Genomic DNA, 7,531 nt, shown 5'->3' with positions numbered 1-7,531 from the left:
CATACATGAGAGATCATATAGTATTTGTCTTTGACTTATTTCACTTAGCTTAATGCCTTTGAAGTCCATCTATGTTGTCACAAATGGCAAGACTTCATTCTTTTTTATGGCTGAATAATAGTTCATATTATTCCATTATATATATATATATACATATATATAACATTATATCTATCTATCACAATTTCTTTATTCATTTATCCATTGATGGGCACTTAGGTTGTTCCCATATCTTGGCTATTGTAAATAATGCTGCAGTGAACATGCAGGTACATGTATCTTTTTGAATTAGTGTTTTCATTTTCTTTGGATAAGTATCCAGTAGTGGAACTGCTGGATCGTATGGTAATTCTATTTTTAATTTTTTTGAGGACTTCTGTTTTCCATAGCACCAACTTACGTTCCCACCAGAGCGTGCAAGTGTTCCCTTTTCTCCACATCCTTGCGAACACTTATCTCTAGTCTCTTTCAGATAGTAACCTTTTTATTGGGGTTGACACGTAGAGAAAAGTACATAAGCCATATATGTGCCATGAGATGAATTTATGCAAAGTGGACATATCTATGTAAACACCTCCCACATCAAGTGATAAACCAAGCCATAAGCCATTCTAAGAGCATAAGCCATTGTAATGCCCGTTTCCAGAAACTACATCATCCACATCCCTAAATGTAATAACTAATATCTTGACTTTTCATGGAATAAATTCATTATACCCATTTTTGAGCTTTATGTAAATGAAATCACACAGTGTATATTCTTTTAGGCCTGGCTTCTTTCACTCAGCATGACAATTTCTGAGAGTTGTTCATGCTATAGCAGTAGTTTGTTAAACTTCATTGCTGCCTCATGAAATGTGGTACATCATGATTGCACACATGATGCAAATATGTTGTTCACATCTTTTAGTGCGTGTATGTATACGTGTCTATACTCAAGAAATGCCTGGGTCACGGAGTCTGCATATGCTCAGCTTTGGGTAATACTGCCAAACAGTTTCCCCTAGTTGTACTAATTTGCACGAGAATTCCACTTTCTCCACATCTTCCCCATAATGTACATAATGGAGTCACTATGTCCAGAGTTACAAAGTAGATCATGGAATTTTTGGAATTTTCTTTCTTAGCTGAGAAATAAAAGGAAGAATGTAAGTTTGGAACCATGGAAGAGGTCTCCATTCTATCCGAATGAAATCACAAGGAAAAGAGAAACTATGAATCTGCAAAAGGTAAGTAAATAGAGGTTTGGAAAAACAAATACATGTACAATAGTTATTTCAAAACTCTTTTCAGGGCTTCCCTGGTGGCGCAGTGGTTGGGAGTCCGCCTGCCGATGCAGGGGACGTGGGTTCGTGCCCGGTCCGGGAGGATCCCGCATGCCGCGGAGCGGCTGGGCCCGCGGGCCATGGCCGCTGAGCCTGAGCGTCCGGAGCCTGTGCTCCGCAGCGGGGGAGACCACGACAGTGAGAGGCCCGCGTACCGTAAAGGGAAAAAAAAAAAAAAAAAAAAAACTCTTTTCAATGCTTTGATACTCTATGGAACGTGAAAAAAGACCATAATAACCTCAAGAACCTATGTTTAAAGACTTTCCGTTGATTATTTGGTTTCCTTTGCGCTGGTCCTCACTACCTTCCCAGGAGAAGTGAAAACTTGGTAATAATATTGTAGCAGCTGGAATGTGGGGCACCTTTTGCTGTTTCACTCAGAACCCTTTTTAAGTTCTTAAGTTTTTAAGTCTTTTTAAGTTTGCTTGGCACATCAGGTCACATGACAGGTTCTCAAGCAACAGCTGTCTTGTTTTTTGCTTGGAGAGAAACTTTCTTAGTGTGATTACAATTTAATCTGAATTTCTGCAGCCCTTCCCAATTTATGTAACACTCAAAGTGATTTACTTAATCTGGAAATTCAGTATTAATTGCTTTCGCCTGACCAGAAGCTTTTCCCTCTGGTTAAAAGTGCATGATCTAATTAGTAAACAGGGAGTTGCTGGTTTTCTTTCCCGCACAGTAGAAACTACTTAAAACAAATGACATTTGAGGAAAAAAATTTAAGCCATTCTGTGGAGTTATAAGGACAGGTTTAAACAGTATCATTATTCATTCTCTAATATATTTGTGTGTGGGGAGAGTAATTTTTGTTGTTTAGGAAAAAGCCAAGTAGCCGGTCCTGTTTAGAGCAACCAAAGCATTCCAATCATCTGGCTAAAAATCACATTTGCAATTTCTTGACAAATAAAACATTAACAAATCAAGTAAAAATCAAACAAACAAAATTTTAAAAAGGTATTGTGAACCATAAACTACAAATTGTGTGATGCAGACAGTTTCAGCTTCAGTCTCAAGATTTGTGCTCTCAGCTGTGACTAGGATAAGATACCAAAGGATTAACAGTCATCTTTATACTTTGAGTATACGAGGGTTTTACAACTTCTTTTATATATATTTTAATATTTTTCAAATTTTCTATAACTAATATTCATTACAATTAGGCAACACGTAAAAGTTATTTTTAAAATAAAATAATCCCCAAAATTATAGATAAAAGCATGTAAGGAAATATATCAAAATGTTTATTGTCTTTGGTTGTGCAACTATGGGTAATCTTTTTTCTCTTTTTTCTTTTCTCTAATTTCTAGATGTGTGTGTTTGCAAATAAATGCACAACTTTTATCATGGGAAAAATAATAAACATTATTTTTCAAAATCTGCATGCAGACTATGACCCCTATTTTTAGCCTCTTTAGTTGGTGGCTAGAATTCTCTAGACACAGTTTGGCATAGGTCCAAATGATCCCTTCCTGTGTTCTGAGTCTGGCTCTGCCACTCACTTGCTGTGTGATCTTGGATAAGTTCCTTACCCACTCTGAGCCTTAGTGGTCTCATCGGTAAATTGTAAATAACACCACCCATATTATAGGTTTGTTATGCGGGCTAAACAAGATAATACATGTAAAATACCATGGTACAAATGCTTTATAAACGGTAGCTGATCATTCAAAGTACAACATTCTCTTCTTAAGGTTTTCTAGGGACCAAAGTGCTTTAGAGGTTTGACCTACTCAATCTTCCTTATGAAATTGGCAAGATGTAATCTGCATACCTCTCCTTTATTTAATTTTAAAACAAACAGAAGTATTTGTGAAATAATGCATGATATTTGTAATCTATTTAGAAAAAAAGCTTATCTTCCAACTTAAGATACTGCATATATTTGATTTTGGGGCATATCTCCATCAAGTTCTAGTATGAGGTGTAGAAAGATTAATTTATTTTTCATTATTTTTAATGTTGCATAAATGTACAAATATAACCTATTGATATGATTACTTAAATATTACAGATTTTTCTTTTATCATCAGAGCACATTTTATTCAAGTCTTGGGCAGTTCGGGTTTATGGTTTGTGTGTGTGGTATGTGTGTGTATGTGTATTTTATGTGTAAAATGGAGATAAAGCATCTGCTCTCTGAGTGATATGTTGAATCCCAAAGGTAGGGCTTTACTTCTTTTGTTTTCTGACTCTGCCTAGTATACAAGCAGAAAAAGAAAAGACAGGAAAAAACAAAAGAAAAAGAAAGAAAGGAAGGGAGGGAGGGAGAGTGGGGAAAGAAAGAGAAAGAGTGAAAGAAAGAGAGAAGGATAGAAAGAAGGAAAGAAGGGAGGAAGGAAGGAAAGGAAAGAAAGGAAAGAAGGAAAGGAAGGAAGGAAGGAAGGAAGGAAAGAAATATCAGCTTGGATCTACTTACAACATATGAGCCAATGTAAGTTTAAAGAAATAACCGGTCTTCACTTAGAGGGGTGGGATAGGGAGGGTAGGAGGGAGGGAGACGCAAGAGGGAAGAGGTATGGGAACATATGTATATGTATAACTGATTCACTTTGTTATAAAGCAGAAACTAACACACCATTGTAAAGCAATTATACTCCAATAAAGATGTAAAAAAAAAAGAAAAGAAATAACCAGTCTTGAGCGTCACCATTTGGGGCTAAAAACAAACATTTCAGGGATGAGATGCTGGGGTTGGGGGATGAAGTGGGAGCATGCAACAGAGCACCTCCGACTCACAGCACAGCCAAATATGGTCAATTTAGCCTCATTAGGCCACTATTCTAACCATTGAGGAAAAAAAGAAATTACTTATATTTTCATTTCGCAAAATATTTACTTTAAACTGAATGGTTGAAACTATTGTGTAGTCAGGAAAGCTGAACGCAAAGAAGAAATTCTTGACTGTCAGCGTTTTCCTGTGCCATCAGTGTATGACTTCCTCGAGAATATTTGAATTTTTTATAGCAATGACTCTATTAAATCAGCAACGAGTACTAGAAGCAAATTCTATTACATTCCCCATCACTAACAATTAGAACTTCCTTTTAATTGGCATTTATTCTTGGCCTTTTATAGCTCAAAGAAACCTGACAGAATAACCCCATGTAGTCCAACATAAATCCCCTCCCTCCATCTGTGTGTGTGTGTGTGTGTGTGTGTGTGTGTGTGTGTGTGTGTGTTTTAATGGCAGAATAAAACCATAAACAACATGTGTTTGAGAGGTGTGGATTGAAGAAAAAGGGAGTAATGAGGGGCAGGTGTGTTATTTGCTTTTTCAAAAAGGAGACTGAGAAACAAAGCACTTTACTCTAACGTGCCTTCACTGATTTCCAGATCTAAGGGTAATTGTGCGGTGTCAAATCGTAGAATTGCAATAATCAAATTTATAAAGATGACCAAAGTTTCATCTTAATTTCTCCCTCCAGAATTCACAGATTAATTCTCAGATTTATTAATCCTCCCTGGGGAGGATTTCTCATCAAAATGTACGGTCTTTTGCACTTTCAGTTTGCTGTTGTTTTTCCACTGGTGGAAGAGAATCACTAAAAAACGTGCTCTGTATAGATGATTCTATCTAGTCAGTCTCCCTTTAATTTCAGACAAAGTTGTATATCCATTGGGGCCATACTCATTTTGCTGATATACCTGGACTCACCAAATCCAAAACGTATCTGTGGATCCTCAGAGATTCTGGACCTTTCCTTTCTCCCTGATTCTATCCTTAGACCTTACAAACACACCAGAAGTTTATTGTGTTAACTGGTATCCATATTAAAACATTGAAAACGTTACCATTCACTATCTGATTCAGATACTTATGTTACAATTGGAGTCTCTTTAGGGGCAGGGATGACTTTTAAAAAATTGTGCCTAAGGACTTCAGAAGCCACAACTAAAACAAGATAGCACATACAGAGTGAAGTAAGTCAGAAAGAGAAAAACAAATACCGTATGCTAACACATATATATGGAATCTAAAAAAAAAAAGTTATGACGAACCTAGGGGCAGGACAAGAATAAAGACACAGACGTAGAGAATGGACGTGAGGACACGGGGAGGGGGAAGGGTAAGCTGGGACAAAGTGAGAGAGTGGCATGGACATATATACACTACCAAATGTAAAATAGATAGCTAGTGGGAAGCAGCTGCATAGCACAGGGAGATCAGCTTGGTGCTTTGTGACCACCTAGAGGGGTGGGATTGGGAGGGTGGGAGGGAGATGCAAGAGGGAGGAGATATGGGGATGTATGTATATGTATAGCTGATTCACTTTGTTATAAAGAAGAAACTAACACACCATTATAAAGCAATTATACTCCAATAAAGATGTTAAATTAAAAAAAAGACAGCAATATTGTGTTTTTATAACTCTCTACCTTAAAAAAAAAGAAACACTTTCATGCTCAATTTCTTTATGATGTAACAATATTTGATGCTCAGGAAAAATGATTTACTCTAAGCGTCCTGCATCATTAAAGATTAAAATTTTTATTTGTTTTATTTCCTATGGCTGTATTAAGTGGGCATTTTGATACATTCTAATTTACAACTGGTCATCTACACATGTGTTAATTCTTCTTAGAATACTGTATTCATCAGGACATCTGTAAACATACACGATTCATTTAGCGTTTCGAGAATAAGGCTATAATTTCAGCTCTTGTCTCTGTGCATGATGGCAAAAATCATGGCTTTGGGGGTCAACAGACTGGGAGTCAAGCCATACCCCACACTTATTGGCTCAATGAACCTGGCAAATCATTTATTTGACCTCTGAAGCTCAGCTGTCCTATCTGGAAAATGAAGAGGATATTACTCATCTCACGGGACTTGTTGTAAGAATCAAATTAAGTAACTTAAACAAAGTGCTGGGCACCATGCCTGGACACCCGCCATAAATGCACAATAAGTTTTAGCTTATGTTAGGTGCACTCATCATCTCTTTCTTAAATGGAGACAAAACACCTACCTCCCCTACGTTGTCTAAGATTTTAAAATTAGCTTAACATTACTAAGCATGTATAATAACAGCAGAACTCTCAAACATACCAGATTATGAACATTGTTCCTTTTTTATTTCAGGATAAAATTTGCATTCACCTTTCACCATTCCCCCTCATAGTTTGGAAGAGTTGATATCAATCTTACTATCAACAGTAATCAAGGTTTACTTACTCCCTAAGGGGAGGACCAATTTTTGCTTCCCGGTTTAGAGCTCTCCTCTGGCAATAAAAATTTCTAATTGTTATCCTTTTTTCCCACTTGAATGTCTATAAAGTTGGAGGGAAAGGGGGAAAAAATCTCCCTTTCCCTTGTCCAAGCTGTGGATTTAAAATACCTGTTCTTATTAGAGGCAGTGGTATTTTTATTGAGGTATAGTTGATTGATAATATGTTATTTTCAGGTGTACAACACAGTGATTCTAAATTTTTATAGGTTATACTCTATGTATAATTATTATAGAATAATGGCTATATTCCCTGTGTTTTACAAGAAAATATCTGTTTTTTGTCTGTGCCTCTTTCACCCGTAGCTCCTAGAATAATTTTGACATTTTCTGAATAAACTTACACCAGACACAACATGTTTATCAAATCTTCAGTCAGGGTAGGTCATTGTCTTCCAATTCCATGCTGATTCTTCTGGGTGTTGAGGTGGACCACTTTATAAACTCCTCATGAAATTGTCCGAACTGGTTTCCTCCGAGTGGTGACTTTCTGCACAGACAGAAGGGTCCTTGCGAAATTATCCTCTGTTCAAACTGTCTGTGGGATCATATCCTACTTCTCCCTAATACCGTCTTTCTCCAAATTGAGGCCCATAATAAGAATGTTTTCTTTTTAATTTCAATCCCAAGGTCAGTTTCACAGAAGGGTGTCAGAGCTGGCCTGTTTGGGAGATAGAGCTTAACCATCCACCAGGTCCAAATTAAAAGCAAAGAGATGTCTTCAGCTCCCTTTTGCAAATCCCAAGTAGAAGGAAGATGGATTGAGATGTCCCCAGAGATAAGATTCCAGAGAGTCATTTATTCCTTAGCTCTGGATCCAGAGGAGAAATCATGTCTTTCCCAGCTAAAGGAAACTGAAAAAGCTGCCCCACAGTCTTATTCTCAGCACGATTCCAGGAAAGTTCAGGGCAGAAGGTGAAGCGGGGAAAGAAGTACAGAACTGAAAGTTCGGGTGTGTTTAACGTAATGAGTGGA

This window comes from Tursiops truncatus, chromosome 2 (assembly GCF_011762595.2).
Source record: "Tursiops truncatus isolate mTurTru1 chromosome 2, mTurTru1.mat.Y, whole genome shotgun sequence".
In the NCBI taxonomy this organism is placed as follows: domain Eukaryota; kingdom Metazoa; phylum Chordata; class Mammalia; order Artiodactyla; family Delphinidae; genus Tursiops; species Tursiops truncatus.
The sequence above is the reverse complement of the archived record's forward strand: the minus strand, read 5'-3'. Positions refer to the sequence as shown.